Genomic DNA, 25,035 nt, shown 5'->3' on the forward strand with positions numbered 1-25,035 from the left:
GGATGATTGACTGATATGGCCTTGTAACAATAACCAAAACGACCTTGCTGTGCTGGTACTGCGAACGGCTGAAAGCAAGGGGAAACTACGGCCGTAATTTTTCCCGAGGGCATGCAACTTTACTGTATGATTAAATGGTGATGGCGTCCTCTTGGGTAAAATATTCCAGAGGTAAAATAGTCCCCCATTCGGATCTCCGGGCGGGGACTACTCAAGAGGATGTCGTTATCAGAAGAAAGAAAATTGGCGTTCTACGGATCGGAACGTGGAATGTCAGATCCCTTAATCGGGCAGGTAGGTTAGAAAATTTAAAAATGGAAATGGATAGGTTAAAGTTAGATATAGTGGGAATTAGTGAAGTTCGGTGGCAGGAGGAACAAGACTTCTGGTCAGGTGACTACAGGGTTATAAACACAAAGTCAAATAGGGGTAATGCAGGAGTAGGTTTAATAATGAACAGGAAAATAGGAGTGCGGGTAAGCTACTATAAACAGCATAGTGAACGCATTATTTTGGCCAAGATAGATACGAAGCCCACACCTACTACAGTAGTACAAGTTTATATGCCAAATAGCTCTGCAGATGACGAAGAAATTGAAGAAATGTATGATGAAATAAAAGAAATTATTCAGATAGTGAAGGGAGACGAAAATTTAATAGTCATGGGTGACTGGAATTCGAGTATAGGAAAAGGGAGAGAAGGAAACGTAGTAGGTGAATATGGATTGGGGCGAAGAAATGAAAGAGGAAGCCGCCTGGTAGAATTTTGCGCAGAGCACAACTTAATCATAGCTAACACTTGGTTTAAGCATCATGATAGAAGGTTGTATACATGGAAGAACCCTGGAGATACTAAAAGGTATCAGATAGATTATATAATGGTAAGACAGAGATTTAGGAACCAGGTTTTAAATTGTAAGACATTTCCAGAGGCAGATGTGGACTCTGACCACAATCTATTGGTTATGACCTGTAGATTAAAACTGAAGAAACTGCAAAAAGGTGGGAATTTAAGGAGATGGGACCTGGATAAACTGAAAGAATCAGAGGTTGTACAGAGTTTCAGGGAGAGCATAAGGGAACAATTGACAGGAATGGGGGAAAGAAATACAGTGGAAGAAGAATGGGTAGCTTTGAGGGATGAAGTAGTGAAGGCAGCAGAGGATCAAGTAGGTAAAAAGTCGAGGGCTAGTAGAAATCCTTGGGTAACGGAAGAAAAATTGAATTTAACTGATGAAAGGAGAAAATATAAAAATGCAGGCAAAAAGGAATACAAACGACTCAAAAATGAGATCGACAGGAAGTAAAAAATGGCTATGCAGGCATGGCTAGAGGACAAATAAGATAGACACTGCCTACAGGAAAATTAAAGAGACCTTTGGAGATAAGAGAAACACTTGTATGAACAAGAGCTCAGATGAAAACCCAGTTCTAAGCAAAGAAGGGAAAGCAGAAAGGTGGAAGGAGTATATAGAGGGTCTATACAAGGGCGATGTACTTGAGGACAATATTATGGAAATGGAAGAGGATGTAGATGAAGATGAAATGGGAGATACGATACTGCGTGAAGAGTTTTACTGAGCACTGAAAGACCTGAGTCGAAACAAGGCCCCCGGAGTAGACAACATTCCATTGGAACTACTGACGGCCTTGGGAGAGCCAGTCCTGACAAAACTCTACCATCTGGTGAGCAAGATGTATGAAACAGGCGAAATACCCTCAGACTTCAAGAAGAATATAATAATTCCAATCCCAAAGAAAGCAGGTGTTGACAGATGTGAAAATTACCGAACAATCAGTTTAATAAGCCACAGCTGCAAAATACTAACACGAATTCTTTACAGACGAATGGAAAAACTAGTAGAAGCCGACATCGGGGAAGATCAGTTTGGATTCCGTAGAAATACTGGAACACGTGAGGCAATACTGACCTTACGACTTATCCTAGAAGAAAGATTAAGGAAAGGCAAACCTACGTTTCTAGCATTTGTAGACTTAGAGAAAGCTTTTGACAATGTTGACTGGAATACTCTCTTTCAAATTCTAAAGGTGGCAGGGGTAAAATACAGGGAGCGAAAGGCTATTTACAATTTGTACAGAAACCAGATGGCAGTTATAAAAGTCGAGGGACATGAAAGGGAAGGAGTGGTTGGGAAGGGAGTGAGTTAGGGTTGTAGCCTCTCCCCGATGTTATTCAATCTGTATATTGAACAAGCAGTAAAGGAAACAAAAGAAAAATTCGGAGTAGGTATTAAAATCCATGGAGAAGAAATAAAAACGTTGAGGTTCGCCGATGACATTGTAATTCTGTCAGAGACAGCAAAGGACTTGGAAGAGCAGTTGAACGGAATGGATGGTGTCTTGAAGGGAGGATATAAGATGAACATCAACAAAAGTAAAACGAGGATAATGGAATGTAGTCGAATTAAGTCGGGTAATGTTGAGGGTATTAGATTAGGAAATGAGACAAAGTAGTAAAGGAGTTTTGCTATTTGTGGAGCAAACTAACTGATGATGGTCGAAGTAGAGAGGATAGAAAATGTAGACTGGCAATGGCAAGGAAAGCGTTTCTGAAGAAGAGAAATTTGTTAACATCGAGTATAGATTTAAGTGTCAGGAAGTCATTTCTGAAAGTATTTGTATGGAGTGTAGCCATGTATGGAAGTTAAACATGGACGGTAAATAGTTTGGACAAGAAGAGAATAGAAGCTTTCGAAATGTGGTGCTACAGAAGAATGCTGAAGATTAGATGGGTAGATCACATAACTAATGAGGAAGTATTGAATAGGATTGGGGAGAAGAGAATTTTGTGGCACAACTTGACCAGAAGAAGGGATCGGTTGGTAGGACATGTTCTGAGGCATCAGGGGATCACCAATTTAGTATTGGAGGGCAGCGTGGAGGGTAAAAATCGTAGGGGGAGACCAAGAGATGAATACACTAAGCAGATTCAGAAGGATGTAGGTTGCAGTAGGTACTGGGAGATGAAGAATCTTGCACAGGATAGAGTAGCATGGAGAGCTGCATCAAACCAGTCTCAGGACTGAAGACCACAACAACAACAACAATACAGGATCAAACAATAAACACCAGATATTACCGCAAGCATATTATTAAAGATCCAAATACCACAACAGATAAATGCAGACTTTGCAAACAACAAATAGATACAGTAGATCACATCAGAAGCGGATGTTCAATACTAGCAAATACAGAATACACCAGAATACATGACAATGTAGCAAAAATAATACATCAACAACTTGCTATACAACATAAACTATTAAAACAACACGTTCCCACATACAAAAATGCACCACAAAATGTACAGGAGAATGATGAATACAAATTATACTGGAACAGAACCATTATAACAAATAAAACAACACCACATAACAAACCTGACATCATACTCACCAACAAAAAGAAGAAATTAACACAACTAATCGAAATATCCATACCCAATACAACAAATATACAGAAGAAAACAGGAGAAAAATTGAAAAATACATCCAACTGGCTGAGGAAATCAGGGACATGTGGCATCAGGATAATGCTCAAAATGGCTCTGAGCACTATGTGACTTAACATCTTAGGTCATCAGTCCCCTAGAACTTAGAACTTCTTAAACCTAACTAACCTAAGGACATCACACACATCCATGCCCGAGGCAGGATTCGAACCTGCGACCGTAGCCGTTTCACGGTTCCGGACTGCAGCGCCTAGAACCGCACGGCCACCACGGCCGGCCAGGATAAAGTTGACATTATACCAATTATACTATCAACTACAAGAGTTGGTTGGTTGGTTGGTTGTTGGGGAAGGAGACCAGACAGCGAGGTCATCGGTCTCATCGGATTAGGGAAGGACGGGGAAGGAAGTCGGCCGTGCCCTATGAAAGGAACCATCCCGGCATTTGCCTGGAGCGATTTAGGGAAATCACGGAAAATCTAAATCAGGATGGCCGGACGCGGGATTGAACCGTCGTCCTCCCGAATGCGAGTCCAGTGTCTAACCACTGAACTACAGGAGTCATACCACACAATATCCACCATTACATCAACGCTATACAGCTACATCCAAACGTATATATACAACTACAGAAATATGTAATTATTGATACATGTTCAATTACCCGAAAGTTCCTAAATGCAATGTAACATATACCGTACAGTTAAAAGGAAGTCACGCTTGATCAAGGTCCGCGTCACTTTTCATTTTCAACCAGACATGACGTCTGAGAAAGGAAAGAAATAATAATAATATGTGTAACTTGTCTGAAAAGAGAAATAATTGTTTTGTGGAATTTTATTGTTTCGTACTTAAATAAGTACAGCTGATGGCAGTACGAAATAATGTTCAAGGTTTCGCTACTCTTCGTTCCACATTTTTGTGTGAATGAGAATTTTCGTGCTTTTTTATTTCTTCGAACAAATGTACAAGATCCCTAACATGTATACTATTTAACGAATTAACTTCCGAGCTGAACATCAGACATTCTTAGGTCGCACACACACAACTACTTACGCGTATTAGACATTTCTTTGTTAAATGTTCGCTTGTAGTCACGTTTGATTTCGGCACTTTCTCAGTCAACGGATCTGGTCTGGGCGGCCCTAGGTTCTTTGCGGCTAACTTCGCCTGGTAATTTTCTTTTCAGACAGCAGCCTTCATGTTGACTCTGCACGCGTAAACCGATTTCTGCGCAGGAAACAACCAACTCCAAACTCAAAATTCCTTTCGTGGAAATGATTAAATTCTAGAACTACTGTCTACCAACATTGACGCTTGACTAGAATAGAAACAGGGCGCTGAGAACCAAAAGGGCCGAAAACATGCCGTCGTCTGTCCCACATTTAAGTTAATATTAGAGAAAACAATAAGACAGCTTTTCGTCAGCGTTGGTATATAGTGTGGGCCGCAGCACAATTAACCTGCATATCAGAAGATAACACGTGTCAAAAGCGTGAATGAATGCTACAGCTTCACAGTCGACGACGATGTGCTTTATGCTTCTCAAATGGATTACTGTGTGATATGATCCAAAAATTTGTATAGTTTCTCATTCAGAATCCCACAAAAAAGGTTTTTCTTTCAGTACAACTACAGCATATACTGATGTCCGATCTAATTTTACTATATAATGAGTGAAATGGCGTATCTGAGGTGTGAGCTACGGTCTAGCGGGATTTATGCCTAGCGAACGGGACAAAAGTCTGTTGTTGTGTGTTACAACCTGGTGACAATGACGTAAATTTGTAGTTGAGTGGTAAGTGCACTCCGTAAACCACGAACGTTGTTTATCAAATCGGTACGTATTAGGCCCTTGAGGCAATTACATTACGCCAGTTGCGCACGCGAAAAATGCTCCTTAAAAATCACACCACTGAAGGTGTTCGCTACGACTCATCTTAGACGGGTTAAGGAAAGGCAAACCTACCTTTATAGCATTTGTAGACTTAGAAAAAGCTATTGACAATGTTGAGTGGAACACTCCCTTTGAAATTCTGCAGGTAGCAGGGGTAAAATACAGGGAACGAAAGAGTATATACAACTTGTACTGAAACCAGACGTCAGTTATAAGAGCCAAGGGCCTTAAAGGGAGGCAGTGATTGAAAAGGGAGTGACACAGTGTTGTAGACTATCGCCGATTTTATTTAATATGTACGCTGAACAAGCAGCAAAGGAAAGAAAAGAAAAAAATTGGAGTGGGAATTATAATTCAGGGAAACGAAATAAAAACTTTGAGGTTTTCCAGTGACTTCGTAATTCTGTCAGAGGCAAAAAAGGACTTAGAAGTGCAGTTGAACAGAATGGGCAGTGTCTTGAAAGGAGGAAATAAATGACCATCAACAAAAGCAAAACAGTTGTAATGGAATGTAATATAATTAAATCAGGCAATGCTGAGCAAATTAGATTAGGATACAAGACACTAAAAGTAGCAGATGAGTTTTTCTATTTGGGCAGCAAAATAACTGATGATGGCCGGAGTAGAGAGAATGTAAAATATAGACTAGGTGGCAAGAAAAGCATTTCAGAAGAAGAGAAATTTGTTGATATCGGATGTAGACTTAAGGGTTAGGAATTCTTTTATGAAAGTATTTGTCTGGAGGGTCGCCATGTATGGAAGTAAAACATAGGCGATAAGCAATTTAGACAAAAAGAGAACAGAAGCTTTCGAAATGTGGTGCTACAGAAGAATGTTGAATATTAGATGGGTAGATCACGTAACTAATGAGGAGGTACTGAATAGAACTGGCGAGAACAAGAAATTTGTGGCACAACCTGACCAAAAGAAGGGATCGACTGAAAGGACCGATTTTGAGACATAAAGGGTGTATCAGTTTTGTACTGGAGGGAAATGTCGGGGGTAACAACCGTAGAGGGAGACAAAGAGTAATACACTAAGCAGATTCCGAAGGATGTAGGTTTTAGTAGTTATTCGGAGTTGAAGAGGCTCGCAGAGAATAGAGTAACGTGGAGAGCTGCAGCAAACCAGTCTTCGGGCTAAATAGCATAACAGCAACAACATTTCAGATTCCTGAATCTACATTACTCTTAACAGCATCCAAAGAAAAGTAACGAAGAAATCCGCAAAGTGTCAAAAGTTGGGGTGTTCACGTGATCTTGTGCTCTTACATAACCGCCGCCGCTTCGTTTGCTGGTCTACTGTTCACACATGCCACTGACTATGTTTATATGAAACGTTCTTCCTGCGGAGGCGATCAGTTATATCCATTGCTATGGTTCCTTGTCTCTTATTAACATTTTCTGTCAGGCCCTTAAGAAAATACAAACGACAAGGCACACTTCCCTAGTGCACGAATGAAATGCCTTCCACATCTGTTAGTGTTTATCTATCCAAGATAACATGCAACGTCCGCCTTACCAATTCTCAATCCAGTCACAAATTTCGTTTGATGCTCCACGTTAACAAGCGCTGCCTTAGTACCGAGTCAAATGTGTTTCGGATGTCAAGAAATACTGGACCCCCTTGACTGCCTTGACCCATGACTTTCAGTATATCAAATATGAAAAAGGCGAGTGGGCTTCTTGCACGACCGATGTCTTCAGAATCCGTAACTGATGACATGGAAGATGTCATTCGGAAATTATGTTTTATAGCTGCAGTCGGTTTTCAAAATACTGTTTTAGTCAGGAAACTAACTTATATGAGAGTAATTACGACATCAGTAAAGTCCACAAAATTTATGATGCTCTATCTTCTAAGGTTACATAGCGAGACTTACAATATTGTTTATGAAATAATTTCTACTGCTTCATTCACTATTTGGTTAGAAGGGCAAAAGAACGGACCCGTAAAATTAAGAACCAATATCCCTAACTTCGATTTGCTGCAGAATCTTTGAACATTTCATTCTCAGTTCAAATAAAATATAGACCGAGAATATTATGTCCACAAATCAGTATGGTTTTAGAAACCATCGCTCGTGCGAAACTCAGCTTGCCCCTTTTCTTACATTATATGCTGCCATCTACCGACGAAGGGCGACTGGCAGATTCCATATTTCTGCATTTTTCAAAAGCATTTGACACGGTGCCTCATTGCAGGATGTTAACGAAGGGACGAGCACAGGAATAGGTTCACGGATACGGGAGTGGCTCGAAGAGTTTTAAGTTATGGAACCCAGTATGTTGTCCTCGACGGCGAGTGTTCATCAGAGACAGGGTTATCGTCAGGAGTGCCCCATGGAAGTGTGATAGGACCGCTGTTGTTCTCTATACACATAAATGATTTGGCGGACAGTGTGGGCAGCAACCTGCGGTTCTTTGTTCATGATGATGTGGTATAGGGGAAGGTGTCGAAATTGAATGAATGTAGGAGGCTACAAGACGACCTAGACAAGATTTCTAGTTTGTGTGATGAATGGTACAGAGCTTTAGATGTAGAAAAATGTAAGTTAATTCGGACGAGTAAGAAAAACAAACCCGTAATTTTCGGAACAGCATTAGTAGTGTTCTGTTTGACACAGTCACGTTGTTCAAATATCTGCGCGTAACGATGCAAAGCGATATGAAATGGAGTAAGCATGTGAGGATTGTGGTAGGTGATTGGTCGACTTCGGTTTATTGGACGTATGCGAGGAAAGTGTCGTTCATATGAAGGGCTTATTTCAATAGTGGTACAAGTCAATTTTTGTTTATATTGAGATACAGAGTCTTAAAGTTAAATGAGCGCTGAAAAATCTGCAGGTGAGATAACAGAAATATTCAAGCATATGGCTTCTTGCTAGAGATGAACCTTTCTTTCTGTTTGTTTGTCTCATTAATTTCAGAATCATTATAGAAAGAAAAGTGGAGGTAATGGACTTGTACCACTATTGAAATAAGACCTTCATATGTAAAGAAGATCATATATAGGACGCTAACGAAACCTATTCTTGAATACTGATCGGGTGTTTGGGATCCGTACCAGGTCGGATTAAAGAAAGACATCCAAGGAATTCATAAACTGGCTTCTAGAGATGTTACCGGTAGGTTCGAAAGACACATAAGTGTTACGGAGATGCTTCGGGAACTCAGATGGAAATCCCTGGGTCCGCAGCTCGTGGTCGTACGGTAGCGTTCTCGCTTCCCGCGCCCGGGTTCCCGGGTTCGATATCCGGCGGGGTCAGGGATTTTCTCTGCCTCGTGATGACTGGGTGTCGTGTGTTGTCCTTAGGTTAGTTCTAAGTTCTAGGAGACTGATGACCATAGATGTTAAGTCCCATAGTGCTCATAGCCATTTGAAACATATTTCGAAATCCCTGGAGGTAAGGCGACGTTCTTTTCGAGGAACACTATTTAGACAATTTAGCGAACCGGCATTAGAAGCTGACTGCCGAACGATTCTACTGCAACCAACACACACTGCGTGTAAGGACAGCCAATGTGAGATATAAGAAATTAAGACTCATACTGAGGCAGTCGTTTTTCCTTAGCTCTGCTTGCGAGTGGATCGGGAAAGGAAATGGCTAGTAATGGTATAGGGTACCCTCCGCCATGCAGAACTGTCTCTATAGATGTAGACGTAGAGCACGATGCGTTTCGGCGGCACGCTGCCATCATCAGGTTGCATTACAGTTGCAGAAACGTTTCATTAATCTTAAATGTGATGAGTTTCATTTTCTGAGTGTGCCAGTGAGGTTATGTATTGAAATATCATCACTTTTGTTGAAATTTTAGTTCTGTGGCACACGGAGCACAGTAACAAACACGTCACAACTTAACACTTTCACATTCAGTAAAGATTATTTCGTATATTCACAGTACAGGGTCAGAACTCAAACCACATTTAACATGGATAAATTTAAGTTTAAAATTTTGTTACTGAGATCATCAGTGGAATTGTAAGTAGGCTGTTTATGTTTTCTCTATGTAAGTAGGCTGTTTATGTTTTCTTTATGTAAGTTTGATGTTTATGTTTTCTTATTGGCAACGTTACGTAGCGCTCTGTATGAAAATCACTGGCTGTGCTGTGTGCAGTCTGTGGCTAGTTTGCATTGTTGTCTGCCATTGTAGTGTTAGGCAGCGGCAGCTGGATGTGAACAGCGCGTAGCGTTGCGCAGTTAGAGGTGAGCCGCCAGCAGTGGTGGATGTGAGGAGAGAGATGGCGGAGTTTTGAAATTACATATATTATGACTCGTGATGATATTAAGGTAAATACATTGTTTGTTCTCTATTAATATCTTTCATTTGCTAACTATCTCTATCAGTAGTTAGTGCCTTCCGTAGTTTGAATCTTTTATTTAGCTGGCAGTAGTGGCGCTCGCTGTACTGCAGTAGTTCGAGTAACGAAGATTTTTGTGAGGTAAGTGATTTCTGAAAGGTATAGTTTAATGTTACTCAGGGCCATTCTTTTGCAGGGATCTTTGATAGTCAGATTGCGTTGCGCTAAAAATAGTGTGTGTCAGTTTAAGCACAGTTTTGTATAAATTGTTCAAAGGGGACGTTTCAGAATGACTGGTTTGTTGCAGCTCTGCACGCTATTCTCTCCTGTGGAGATGTCTTCATCCCCGAATAACTACTGGAACCCACATTCATTTGAAACTGCTGAATGTGTTCATCTCTCGATCTCCCTCTACAGTTTTAATTTTAATCCCCCCTCCCCCGCCATACATCCCCCCCCCCCCTCCACTAAACCAATGATTCCTTAGTGCCTCACAATGTGTCCTGTCAACTCATCCCTTCTTTTAGTCAAGTTGTGCCACAACTTTCGTTCCTCACCAGTTCTATTATTCCTCATTAGTTACGTAATCTACACTTCTAATCTTCAGCATTCTTTCGTAGCATCACACTTCAAAAGTCTCTATTATTTTCTTGTCTAAACTGTTTTATCATCCATATTTCACTTTCATACGTGGCTACACTTCATATTAATACGTTCAGAAAAGTATTTCTGACACTAGAATCTATATTCGATGTTAAAAAATTTCTTTTCTTTAGGAACGACTTTCTTGCAATTGACAGTCTACATTTTGTATCCTCTTTATATAGGTCATCATCATATTTTATTGCCGAAATTTGCAAAACTCATTTACTACTTTTAGTGTATTGTATCCTAGTCTTATTCCCTCGGCATCGCCTGATTTAAATATACTACATTCCATTACCCTTCTTTTGCTTTTGTTGATGGTAATCTTACATCCTCCTTTCACGACACTGTCCACTCCGTTCAACTACACTTCTAAGTCCTTTGTTGTCTCTCATAGAATTACAATTTCACTGGAAAACCTCAAAAATTTTGTTTCGGTTCCCTCAACTTTAGTTCCCTTTCTAAATTTCCCATTCGTTTCCTTTACTGTTTCCTCAATGTACATGTTGAATAATATTCGAGATAAACCGCAACCCTGTCTCACTCCATTTTCAACCATTGCTTCCGTACCACGACCCTCGGCTCTTATAACTGCCGTCTAGTTTCCGTACAAGTTGAAGACAACCTTTCATTCACTGTATTTTATACGCCTCACCTTCAGAATTTCAGAGAGTGTGCTGAAGGCAACAGTGCCGAAAGTGTTCCGTAAATCGACATAAGTTGTAAACGTAGGTTCCCTTTCTTCAGTCCATCTTCTAAGAAGAATCGTAGTGTCAGCATTATCTCAAGAGTTCTTACATTTCTCTGTAACCAATATTGATCATCCCCGAACCGATTTCTACCAATCTTTTCATTCTTGTTAAATAATTCGTGTCAATATTAAGTACCATGACTTATTATGTAACAATTTTGTAATATTCAGCACCTACCTTCTTTGGAATCCGAGATACTATATTTTTCTTATCTTGTAAGACAAGAAATGAAAAGGTTATCCGCAGAATTGGCGAAGAAAGGAACATTTGGAAAACACTGCCCAGAGGAAGCGACAGGATATACGGTATGTGTTAAGACATAAGGAAGAACTAGTGGAAGCTATGATGGTAAAAGTGTAGAGGAAGACAGGAATTGGAATATATCCAACAAATAACTGAGGATGTTGTGTGCAAGTTCTACACTGGAGTATAGAGGTGGAAATAGGAGATCAGTTCATTGTGTGTCACTACAAATTAGTCAGACGACTGATGACTCGAAAAAGAAGCATTTTTCTTGAAATCTGAGTGTACTCCGCCTGCAAATTCTTCATGCAGAGTGGAATAGGTTTGTCCAGGTTGGTTTCCCCTAGGAATTCAATCATTCTGGGGGAATGCCTTCTAATTCAGGTACTTCGTTTCGACTTAATGTCTTTCAGGGCTCTGTCAAGTCCTTCTCGCAGTTGGCCAAATGTGGTTTGAATTCAGAGAAATATTAGAGACGGCACTTGAGAGATCTACACCAAATAAATCAATAAGAGGTTGTACTGATCCCCCTTGGTACACAAAACATATCGGAACACTGTTGCAGAAGCAACGAAAAACGATTGTCAAATTTAAAAGAGCGCAAAATACCCAAAATGGAGAAGTTTTACAGAACCGCGAAATTAAGCGCGGACTTCAATGCGAGATGCTTTTAATAGTTTCCACAACGGAATTCTGTCTCTAAATTTGGCACAAAACCCAAAGAGAGTGGTGAGACGCAATCAATACCTTCACTGCGCGATAACAATGGTAATATTATCGATGATCACTAAAGCAGTCACTAAACACGGTTTTCCGAAATTCTTTCACAAAAGAAAGAAGTAAATATCCATTATTCGAATCAAGAAGAACTCCCAACAGGAGTAACTTAGAAGTAGGTATCCTCAGAGAAGCGAAGCATCTTAATACCAGAATGTTGAGGCCTCTTGTCCAGATTGAATACCAGTCAGGTTCCTTTCAGAGTATGCTGGTGCAATAGCTCCATACTTAGTAAGCATATACAAGCGCTCACTTGCAGAAAGATCGGTACCCATAGACTGGAAAGTTACACAAGTCACAATAATACCCAAGATAGGAAATAGGAGTAATGCGCTGAAATACAAATCCGTATCACTAAAGTCGTTTTGCAGTAGGATTTTGGAACATATTTTGTGCTTGCACATTGTGAATCTCCTCGAAGAAAACGATTTATTGACAAATAGGCAACATGGATTCAGAAAATATCGGCCTTGTGAAAGAGAAGTAGTTCTTTATGCTCGCGACGTAATGACTGTTATCGATAGGAGACGTCAAATTGATTCCATATTTTTAGATTTCCCTAAGGTTTTTGACACCGTTCCTCACAACCGACTTCTAATTAAGAGTGCATATGGAGTACCGTCTCTACTGCGTGACTGGAGTAGTGATTTCGTGTCAGAAGATCGCTGTTCGTAATAACTGACGCAAAGTCATCTAGTAAAACAGAAGTAACATCTGGCGTTCCCAAGAAAGTTTTACAGGTCCTCTGCTATTCCGATCAACATAAACGATTTAGGAGGCGATCTGAGCAGCGCTCTTAGATTGTTTACAGATTATACTGTCATTTACAGTGTTGTAAAGTCATTAGATGATTAAAGCGAATTGCAAGATGATTTAGAGAAGATATCTACGTGGTGCAAGAAATGACAGTTGACTATAAATGATAAAGTGTGAAGTCATTCACATGAGTACTAAAAGGAATCCGCTAAATGTCACACAAATCTAAAGGCTGTAAATTCATTTAAAGTTTACGGATTACAATTGCGAATAACTTAAACGGGAAAGAACACTTAAATAAAGTTGCGGGGAAAGCAGACGAAAGACACTTACAAGGGGACCTCCCCATCGCACCCCCCTCAGATTTAGTTATAAGTTGGCACAGTGGATAGGCCTTGAAAAACTGAATCCAGATCAATCGAGAAAACAGGAAGAAGTTGTGTGGAACTATGAAAAAATACGCAAAATTTACAAACTGAGTAGTCAATGCGCAACATAGGCAACATCAAGGAGAACGTGAGCTCTAGAGCGCCGTGGTCTCGTGGTTAGCGTGAGCGGCTGCGGAACGAGAGGTCCTTGGTTCAAGTCGTCCATTGACTGAAAAGTTCAATTTTTTATTTTCAGACAATTATTATCTGTCCGTCCGATGCGAGGTAGTATGGGGACGCCAAACCTAAACAAACATCGAAACACACGACGTCAGTCGACTACAGCGCACGGAAGAGAGAGTGTTCCTGCTAACGAGGCTCCCTGGCTGGCAGTTGACTGTTCACTACTTTGGACGAGAGTGCATTAAATACGTGAGATGTATTCCGTGGGCAATATGAATCCAGCAAATATAGCTCGCGACTTCAATAACAATCGCACGGTTTTGCGGTGCGGTAGCAAAACACAGGCGCTAAACTTATTACAGTGAACAGAGACGTCAGTAAACGAACGGACAGATCATAACTTTGCGAAAATAAAGAAGGTAAAATTTTCACTCGTGGGAAGACTTGAACCAAGGACCTCTAACACCACAGCGGCTCACGCTAACCACGGGACCACGGCACTCTTACACTCTCATTGTCCTTGATGTTGAATGTCTTTCACGTGGACTACTCAGTTTCTATATTTTACTTACTTTTTTCCATAGTTCCACACAACTTCTTCTTGTTTTCTCGATTGATCTGTGTTCAGTTTTTCAAGGCCTATCCACTGTGCCAACTTATAACTAAATCTGAGGGGGGTGCGATGGGGAGGTTCCCTTGTTAGAAAATGTAACAGGTCGACTAAAGAGACTGCTTACACTACGCTTGTCCGCCCCCTTCTGGAGTACTGCTGCACAGTGCGAGCTCAACATCAGACAGTATTGACGGAGAACTACGAAAAAGTTCAAAGAAGGGTAGCTCGTTTCGTATTATCACGAGATAGGAGAGATAGTGCCGCGGATAAGACACACGAATTGGGGTGGCAGTCATTGAAACAAAGGCGTTTTTCGCTGCGGCAACACCTTCTCATGAAATTTTAATCACCAGTTTTCTCCTCAGAGTGCGAAAATATTTTGTTGACGCCCACCTTTATATGGAATAATAATCATCATAATAAAATAAAAGAATTCAGAGCTCGCACGGAAAGATTTAAGTGTTCGTTTTTCCCTTCGACGATGGAGAGTTAAATAAGTGGATTAAAAGTTCAATGAACCCTGTGCTAGACACGTAATTGTGGATTGCAGAGTAATCACGTACACGTAGAGGCTGACGTAGATATCTACCATTTCATCTTCACCTACTTCCTCCATCCATAAGAGAATCATAGCTTAGTACCTAACTCCATGAGCATCGGAAGTGGCCCGCATCTCGTGGTCGTGCGGTAGCGTTCTCGCTTCCCACGCCCGGGTCCCCGGGTTCGATTCCCGGCGGGGTCAGGGATTTTCTCTGCCTCGTGATGGCTGGGTGTTGTGTGCTGTCCTTAGGTTAGTTAGGTTTAAGTAGTTCTAAGTTCTAGGGGACTGATGACCACAGATGTTAAGTCCCATAATGCTCAGAGCCATTTGAACCATTAGCATCGGAAGTGGACTTGCAGTGCCGTGTCTACGTCGTAAAACTAGAAGTAATTGCTTCCCTGTTTGCCTCCACATCAGGAAGTGCTGCAGCTCCAACGACCACGACGTCGTCGAGACATTGGCCTGTCTCGTCTTTCCCGCCGGTCGTCAACAATTGTAAATACAGCTCTCAGGCCGTGCTCTAAATGAGAGCAGACACTGAGCCTCGCGGACAGCCCATTAGTCCCTCTTTACTGTGTCGGGCCTCGAGATGTACATGCTGCTCTCCAGTCCAGCGCACTTACTGGGAAAGCGAAGATGCTAAGTGCGGCCATCAGAACTGTAGTTACGGTCGCAGCAGCGGCGGCTGATGCAGCCATTCGGAACCGGTGGTTGGGGACAGAGAGCTGGTCTGCCGCCGTCGCGCAGCCCGGCTGCGCACTAATTCTCGCACTAATGACGCACTAAAACGCTAATTCCTCCTCCGGCCTGTCTCCTAACACTGAAGCCCAGGTAGCAGTCACAGAGCATAAAAGTAAGCAGAGCGGACGCCGGGAGGCGCGGCTTGTGTACAGCGTCCCCATCCCTCTGGGTACCCAGAACCACTGAAGTGCCGGCCGCTCCACGCAGCTCGAATCGTACGATGAAGGGCGAGTGAAATTTCAAGTGATCCGATTTGTCGTAGAAAAAATTGTTTTATGTACACTCGACAGCAAAAGAAGTGGGTCACGCCCGAATTCCAACGTGTAGATTGCACCTGAATGTATGCAACCAACATAGAGTATCTGTGTTGCACATCGTCGCAACCCTACACAGCAGAGTCGTTGTAAGATACACAATGGGTACCGCTAGAGACTACTAGAGAACACCGGTCTTTATGACAGTCCATCCAGATGTAAAGTAACACCACGATAGTACAGAAGAGATCAGACAGTCCTTAACGTTTCTAAACTTAATTACAATAAGTGACATTTCAAACGTTATGGGACAACTAATTTTGTAACATAAATCGTTCTGTAATCCTTAGGCACAATTAAATATTTGAGACAGTATATGGGTTTATAAAGTTGTATGGCAATTGGAAACAAGTTCTTTGCTGTCTAAAAGGTTTTCCCAACACATGCTGAACGTCGTTCAACGTTCAACGGGGAGTGGTTTCGAATCAACTTTATGTAATACTAAGCAGTTAAAAGAAAACGTGATTAACGGTGGCAAGCACTCTACGGAAATCCCAACATTATCAGCGAATCACAAGTAATATCATTGTTCACATTACTCATCAACAGTTACTTGTATACAAAGTTGGACTTTAAATGACATGACCAACGTCTTCGTTCTGGATCCGGATGCAAAACCAGAACGTAAAGCCATTGTTAACCAAGCAAAGCTTTGTGCCTCATCTAGACTCGATCACTATGCAGAAAGAGACGTCAACAATTGACGTTTGCACCAGCATCAGTCATCAATTCTCAACTTGAACGTAAATGACGATAATGTTTGTACGAAACCAGGAACCCTAACATGACAATTACCTTCTTGATAATTAACCTCGAAAGACGTTGTATATTGTTCCATTGTCAAGAAGCAAAGGATGCACATGTTTGAAATTGAAATGCCATCATGTAATGCTGGTGACAAGGATGCGAACCCAGCACATAATCGGATTGTTGAATAAGTACGTAAAATCAGAATGTAGATATCACAGTTTGTCACCAGTAGTGAGGTTGGAACCTTAAATGACGACTGAAGTAGTATTGCCTGACCGGGATTCGAACCTAGCGCCTACCGCCGTCGTTGTCTAACCAGGAACAGACGAGAAATGTCCAATGTTGTTCCACCGTTAGCGAGATGTGCGCACGTTTAACTAGAAATAAGGCGACGAAAACGTCTATGCTGACTGAGAGTCGAAAGCCGCACACATGGTTATGAAGACACGTTAATAATAAAATTATTATTCAGTAGTAGCTAGGAGTAGCATGTTTAGTTGCAAACCTGAAGGCCTTTCTCATCCCTAGTAACGTGTTGCCTAACATCTGCGATATCATGGTGTTAATTTACAAGTGGATTGACTGCTGTAAAGAACAATGTTCTCCAGTAGTCGTGTATCTTTGAAATGTAAATGAAGTGCCTCAGCAGAAAGTAATTTCCGTCGTGCAGCACGTATTGTTTCAGAGATACTGAGTATATGTTATAAGTGCACAAAACGTTTATTATATACTAAGTATGTACTATTACTTGGAGAAGCTGCCGCCAAACCTGTTTACTTTTACATTCCGCTTAGTTGTCATGGTTGAATACACATTTTCTTAAGGCTACATCTAATGCAGAGCGCTTACAAGAAAGAGTAGTTTCCTGCTTCATGCTATTGCTAGCTAGGTGAAATATTTTGTGGTAACTATGTTTAAAATGAATGTATTTTTGAACGTATTGTTCGTCAAATATTTGAATGAATCGTCAATTGTAGGTGTGCCTGCACATGTTATAGCGTAATAGCTGTAGCTGCGTTAGTTTATACTACAGACTTGGGTAGGTTAGGTGTAACTTTTGATCCTTCGAGGGGTGATCGTAGCCTTGCAGCTCGGGTCTGTACTAGCTGCGGCTCGCGAGTTACGGGCCAGACAGGCTGGCCGAGGCTAGACGAAAGTGAGCGAACTGGCGGTGGCGTTGGTGGGCCAACAGCCCGGGACGAGCCAGCACTGCTGCGCCACATGCCTCTGCCTCTGCCGCTTCGTTTGACGTATGTATGTTTACCTCCTCTCCTGGCAGTATAAGAGCGGCAAAAATGGTTCAAATGGCTCTGAGCATTATGCGACTTAACTTCTGAGGTCATCAGTCGCCTAGAACTTAGAACTAATTAAACCTAACTAACCTAAGAACATCACACACATCCATGCCCGAGGCAGGATTCGAACCTGCGACCGTAGCGGTCGCTCAGCTCCAGACTGTAGCGCCTAGAAAAGAGCGGCAAGCAGAAATACACATCAGGCTGTCTGCCGCAATGGCTCACTGGGAGGGGTCTATTCGAGATAGAGTCGTCGCTCTCATTGAAGAAGGAGTATGTTCCATCAGAGAAGCTCGCAGACGGTATGGCGTACCACATACCACTGCAACGAGATGGTGGAGGATCTGCCTTGAAAGAAGCACCACCAACAGGGCTCCTGGCTCAGGCAGGAAGAGAGTGAGCTCACAGCAGGAAGACAGGGACCTAGTGTCTAGGCGCAGAGAAAATCCCTTTCTGAATGCGAAGCAGTTGCGGCGGGAGACCAACTTCCCCGGCTCCAGTGACACGATTCGCCGAAGGCTGAGGGACGCTGGACTGCATGCACGACGATCCGCCGTGAAACAAGAGCTCAGTGAAGACAACGTTTTATACCGGCTAGCATTTGCGGAGCTCCATCTGAGGGTGTCGTAGGACAACGCCATTTTCACTGATGAGAAGGTGTTTTCCACCAATAACGACGGTCCACGAATCGTTTACAGGCCGCTAGGGACTCGCCATCGACGCGAATATGTAACCACGACGAGAAGAAGCGGCCGGTTATCTGTTACCTGCTGGCGTTGGATTTCTGCGAGAGGGGCGGGAATTCTTCACAGCATAGAAGTAACTCTGGACAGCGTGCAGTATGCCCACATATAGGAAAATGTGATGCTTCCGTCAGTGCGAATGCTGTACGCAGAAGGGGACGTAACATTGCAAGAGGACCATTCTCCCATTCACAAGTCTGCATTTGTTCAGCAGCGACTCTCCACGATTGGCGTCAACGTCATGGACTGGCCGCCACGGGCGGCTGATATGAACCCCATGGAAATCGTGTGGGCTGAGGTCGCCAGAACATTAACAGAGAACTGGCCACGAAACCATCCAACTACTGGGCGCGCCCTTTGGGACTGCGTCCTGGAAGCCTGGGAGGAAGTTGCTTCTTCAGGCTGTCACGTCCGACGGTTTATACATTCTATGCCAAGAAGCGTGATAGAAGTACAAAATAATGAAGGATTCTGGATAAAATATTAGAGTCCTTAAAATGTCTTGTTATGTCTTCTTTTTCGTCATTTTTCCTCACTGGGACATAGTGGAAGATTGCGTGGCAACAGAAAAGATACAATATGGGTTAGTTTTCCTTTGAGTTGCCTTTTTAATTCAAGTGGGTTTCTTTTGAATATACAGTTTGTTAAATATTCTATTTTGATTTCATTTATACCAAGTCTAGATACTTACAAACTAATCAGCGTAGACGAACACTGCCACAGTAGTTTTAGTTATTTCAAATACATCTCTCTCTTCCCCTCCATCCATGAATACACTCCTCCAAACAATACGCAAACGATTTAATATTATGTTTACTCGTTGTTAATATCTCCTCTATTCTCTCTCACACACTCTCTCTCTGACACTATTGCCCTTCTATTCTATTCCATTCCCCAAAACTTTATAAACAAATCTAGCGGTTTCCATTGACGCTACATTTTCTCTTTTAATTGCTGCTGTCTTTACTCTCCATCATTCCTTTCAACACCTATGAAACCGTATTCGTTGATCTCCCCTTCCCTATAACCCATTCTTCGTTCTGAAAACAGTCCTTCCTTATCTCTCGGTCCTAAGATAAAACGATCTGTGGCACACATCTAAGTAAGCAATACTTTGCAAGCATTTCACGCTTATATTTTGCACATCTGCACTTCTGTTCATTCTCAGATCCCGCCCTCCTTCCTGTTACCCGTCCCTTGACATCTGCATATACATCTAAATGAATACTCTGCAATTCATAATTATGTGCTTGGCAGAGGGTTCTGTGGTCTGGTGGATTATTCTTGTATTGATGTGTAAAATGTGTAGGTTCACATCTCACGTCAGGCGTAGATTTTTAACACACACAAGGAACTCTCCTTCACCCCTAGTAACGCCAAGTGCAGAACGCCAGTAAGCTCCATAGTTCAGTATCTGCAGTAAAGATGACATCCCTTCGCTGCCGACTGGGGCAGAGCGGCATTCGTTTGAGCTGTGACAGATGGAGAAACCCCGGAAGGCAGAGCCTCTGTCACCAGCAAGCCGTCGTAAACTAGAAAACGTATTTCATTTAATGAACCAATGGCCATGTAAGTTCACAAGGCTCTTACCTTATTTGAAACTGAGACGTTGAAAATAGTGGTGCTGGACTGGGATTCGAATTCGATTTCACTGTGTTCCCCAAGATTGCAAACTCTTCTAGGCCTCCTCGAAAGGCACCTATCTGGTTTGGAATCCTGATCAGCACAAAATATTCATTATTTCATTTCTAGCCCTAGCATCTGCATTCCGAACTACTATTGAAAAATAGTTGCATTTTCAACGTCTCTTCGTGCGTTGTCAGCTGTAACGTGTTCCTTTCAACTCACAGCCACATGATGAGCTTTTCATCACAACATTACAAGATCAAACGTTTCCTTACGTCTTTTCAAGTTCAAACATTCCTCTCCATCCTACTGGCGAAAACGGATTTGGTTTTGACATTGTGTTCGTTGTGATCACCAGCGACGATATGTTGTGGATTCAACTTCTAGCCAGCAGAATATTTTCCATCACATCACTGAAAGTACAAACGTGCCACTCCTAGGTATTATTGGTAAAGAATTTGATAGTTAAAGTGTCTTCATGACCACGTGTGCGGGGTTTGAATGCCATCCAGCACAGAACTTTTCGTCGCCTGATGTCTAGCTAAACATGCGCACATCTCGCTATTGGTGAACCAACAATAGCTATTTATCGTCTGTTCCTGGCTAGAAAACAACGGCGCTAGATGCTGGGTTCGAATCCCAGTCAGGCAAAAACAATTCTATTGTCATTTAAGGTTCCAACATCTCGCTATTGGTGAAAACATTTGATATTTAACTTCTGATTTTACGTACTTCATTAACAATCCGATTAGGTTGGTTCAAATGGCTCTGAGCACTATGGGACTTAACATCTATGGTCATCAGTCCCCTCGAACTTAGAACTACTTAAACCTAACTAACCTAAGGACAGCACACAACACCCAGCCATCACGAGGCAGAGAAAATCCCTGACCCCGCCGGGAATCGAACCCGGGAACCCGGGCGTGGGAAGCGAGAACGCTACCGCACGACCACGAGATGCGGGCAATCCGATTAGGTGCTGGGTTCGCATCCCTATCATAAGCTTTACGTGATGGCATTTCAATTTTAAACATGAGCATACCTTGTTCCTTGTGAATGACACCATATTAAACGTCGCTGGGGGTAGTTCCCAGGAAGGTAACTGGTACGACAGGATTCCCATTTCAGTACAAACATTTTCGTCATTTATTTTTAGGATCTGAATTGATAACTGATACTGGTGCAAACGTCTACACTTCACGTCTCTTTATGCCTAGTGATCGGGGTTCAATAAGGCACAAACAAAGCTTAGCTTAGTTAGCAATGGCTATAGGTGCTGGGTTTGAATCCAGGTCCAGAACGACGACGTTGGTCATGTCATTTAAAGTTCAAATTTGTGTACACGTAGCTGTTGATGTGTTACGAGAACAGTGATATTACTGGTGATTCGCTGTTAATGTTGAAATTTCCGTAGAGTGCTTGTTGCCGTTAATCGCGTTTTTTTACTGGTTCGTCCAATATCCATTTTCCAGAGCCACTCGCCGTTGAGCGACGTTCAGCACGTGGATGGAAAACCTTTAAGAGTGTGTAAAACTTTTTTCCAATTGCTGTACAGCTTTGTTACTCCATATATTGGCTCAAGTAATTAATTTTGACTAATGATTACTGTACGATATATGTAAAATAATCCGTTTTCTCATAACTTTTGGAATGTCACTTGTTGTAATTAAGGTTAGTTTATCAGTGTTATGGGGTGTCTCATCGCTAAGAACGTGTTTTCTAATATGTTTTGTATGACGATATTAGTTTACGCTTAGACTGACTGCCATAAAGACTTGGTCTCTAGTAGTCTCTGGCGGTACCCATTGTGTGTAGTCAAACGACTGTATCCCATGGGGTTTTGGTGTTTAGAGGACCTGCAACACAGCTACGTTATGTTGGTTGTATTCGGCAGTGACCCACTTTTTTTGCTGTCAAGTGTACATCAAGCAAAGCTACATCCGTCTCTGTAGTTAGTTTCTCAGTGAAACTTTTACTTTCCGCATGGAAAAATAAAAGTCACTATTTTGCGATTCTCACATGTTCTCCGCTAAGCAGTCTTTCTCATTCGATTTTGAGGAAACTATCTGGTTAAAAAAAAATCAGACCTTACAAATCTTATAGCTGCACATCACAGCTTGATCATATATTTGCTTTTTTCGTTGTTGCCCTGTTGTACCAGTCTACCCAGTTTACGACATCCAACATCTGTAACGAAGTAAGAAAATAAACACCTACAGCCGTCCCTATGTTGTCATTTATTGTGCAACTTCCAGTTTCGGCGCCGAAACTGGTAGCTACACAATAAATGACAACATGAAGACGGCTGTAGGTATTTCTTTTCTTACAGTAGTGAATGGCCGAAGTCCTCCAGACCTCCTGACACAAGAATGGACGTACAAAAACTTTCCGTAAGGAGGGACGGCTGCCCAGTCCCACCATGTCTGGACGTGAAGTTACAATGAAATGCAGATCTTTAGCTGCTTACAGGTGTTGATAATTATCAACGTGAACAGTTAAAAATGTGTGCCCCGACCAGGACTCGAAACCGTGATCTCCTGCTTACATGGCAGACGCTCTTGGGGACGTAGGACATTGAGCACATTTCCGTTGAATGGACAAAACACGCTCCTGTTGCAGTAAATGTGATCGTTCAATTTCTACATGGAGTGCTGAATGTGTTGTGTATGTCTTTCTCCGACTTCTGCTCAGTTCCGACTTAAATTATAGCGATAACATGCGCGAAGCTGTAGAAATGGGTGTGGCTGCAAGATGAGTAGGGTGTGACTAACAACATGTTTTAATTTTACTTTATCAGATAGATTTGAGGAAAGGTGACTCGTTTAGAGATATGAGAGTGCCTGAAATATGACTCACTTGTGGCTGTGAGCCTATGCAAGTATGTGCTTGAATGGGAAGATCTGATTCGAAATGATGCACATAATTTCTAACATACAGCGTAATACTACAGATCTGAGAAGCTAGTCTAAATATTTTCTTCTTACGACCTCGATCAGGACATCATCTACTACTACTACTGTTTGTGTTGCTTCTCAATGAGTCATGGCCTATAACTCAGCGGATATATCGTGGATCCTCTGATATGGTTTCAAGATAGAATGCGCTGCAAATAATAAAGAATTATCTAGTTGGGGTCGGTGTGAGGGAGTGGCGAATTCCTTAGCCGAATTACTTTCAAAGTTTAGTGTTTCTATCCCGAGGTTGCATCATGGGCTTACATATTCCTACGATCACGGTCGTGGTATTTGTCCAGAAAAAGAAAAGTACCTCATTCAGAGGTAATGTCATACCACCATTTGTAAAGCGGGTATAGCTTTTAAGATGGATACTTGTGTGCCCCTGTAGAACATAGAGCGCTTGTGAGAGTAACATACAGTAGTTGTTGGGGTGGAGGTTTTTCCTTTAACATCTGGTCGATTACGTCTCTCTTTCTATGACACTGTGCTAGGACTCGCAAGAAGAACGTAAGGGTCATGCACACCCATAATTGATTTTGGGTCAGTATTATTTCTTATCGCAGGCAATGATTTATTGACGAACTTTTATACTTATTAGTAGCGGTGAGTGCGTGATATGTACGTATGTGAGAATTGTGGCTCTGAGCACTATGGGACTTAAATGTGATTTGAGACTTTCTCGGCGTATTCCATTCGTGAAATCTTCTCGGGTGATCAGCCGAGTAAAGGCGTCGTCTTCTCGCAACGTTTCGAAGGGTTTCGTACCCATCATCTTCAAGCGAAGTGTCGAGATGCTGTCTCTCTCTCTCATCTTTTGCTTTCCCCTCTTTGGGGAAGTGTGAGGGGGAGTCTGTAGCCTTTAGGCTTTTACTCCCCTATGAAAGTGTGTGTGTGATTTTTCTGTAGTTTTTGGTGTCTGTGATTTGTGATGATTGTTGTGAGTGTGTCTGGTACTTGCCTGAGGTGGGCGAGAAGTTTGTTGTTATATGGGGAGGAACGGGATGATGGATTTGGTGTAGGGATTTTCTCTTCGACTTAGTCGTCGAAGATCGTCATAGGGCGCTTGTGCTTATCGCGGGACATGTCATACCGACCTAGGGAGTGGATGAGTGCGTTTCTGGATCTGGAAGAACCCTCATAGAAGGCCCTTGCCAGATCCTGGAAACGCTCTCTCAGGAGTGGGATTTCGGCTGCGGCGTGCAAGTCGTCTGTAGGGAATCCAAGAGGTAAGCGCAGTGCCCTTCTGAGGGCGCGGTTCTGCAGCCTCTGGAGTTTGTCCAGGTGCTGCTTCGCCGCGTATCCCCAGACAGGGCACGCATACTCCATTACTGGCCGGATCAGGGCCTGATACACGTTTAATGCTAGTGGGCAGGGAAGGGAGCTTGTTGAGTTCAGGATAGGATATAGGATGGACATTCTGGCGCAGACCTTCCTATGGACTTCGTCTATGTGGGGTTTCCACGTAAGACGAGAGTCCAAGGTTACGCCAAGGTACTTGGCGGTTCTGCGCCAGGGGAGTTGGGTTCCATTTAGGTGAAGGTGTAGGGGGGGACGTTGAGGAGGATCGCGCCTTCCGAGCCTCCGGGTAATCAGCATTGCCTGCGTCTTCTCAGAGTTGATGGTGATGCGCCAGCGACGGGCCCAAGTTTCTGTGTTATCTAAAACCCTTTGTAACCTACGGATGACCAGGTCCTTGTTCGCGTTTCTCGTGTAGAAGGCTGTATCGTCAGCGTACTGTGCGGTGTGCACCAGGGGGGCCGTCGGTGTGTCCGCAGTGTACAAACTGTACAATACGGGCCCCAGGACCGATCCCTGCGGCACCCCAGCACGAATACGCCTTCTGGTGGAGGTGGCAGTTTCCACTTTGACGGAGAAAGTCCTATTCGTGAGGTAGCTCTTGATCAGCTGAACTATGCTCCCGGGAAACCCTTGTGTGTACAACTTGTAGAGTAGCCCTCTATGCCATACTGAATCAAAGGCTTTGGCTACGTCCAGTAGCACTATCCCGCAGTAGCCTCTGTGGTTGAAGCCCTCTGTTGCTGCTTCAACCATTCTCATGAC

The sequence above is a fragment of the Schistocerca cancellata genome, chromosome 7 (genome assembly GCF_023864275.1).
Source record: "Schistocerca cancellata isolate TAMUIC-IGC-003103 chromosome 7, iqSchCanc2.1, whole genome shotgun sequence".
Classification (NCBI taxonomy): domain Eukaryota; kingdom Metazoa; phylum Arthropoda; class Insecta; order Orthoptera; family Acrididae; genus Schistocerca; species Schistocerca cancellata.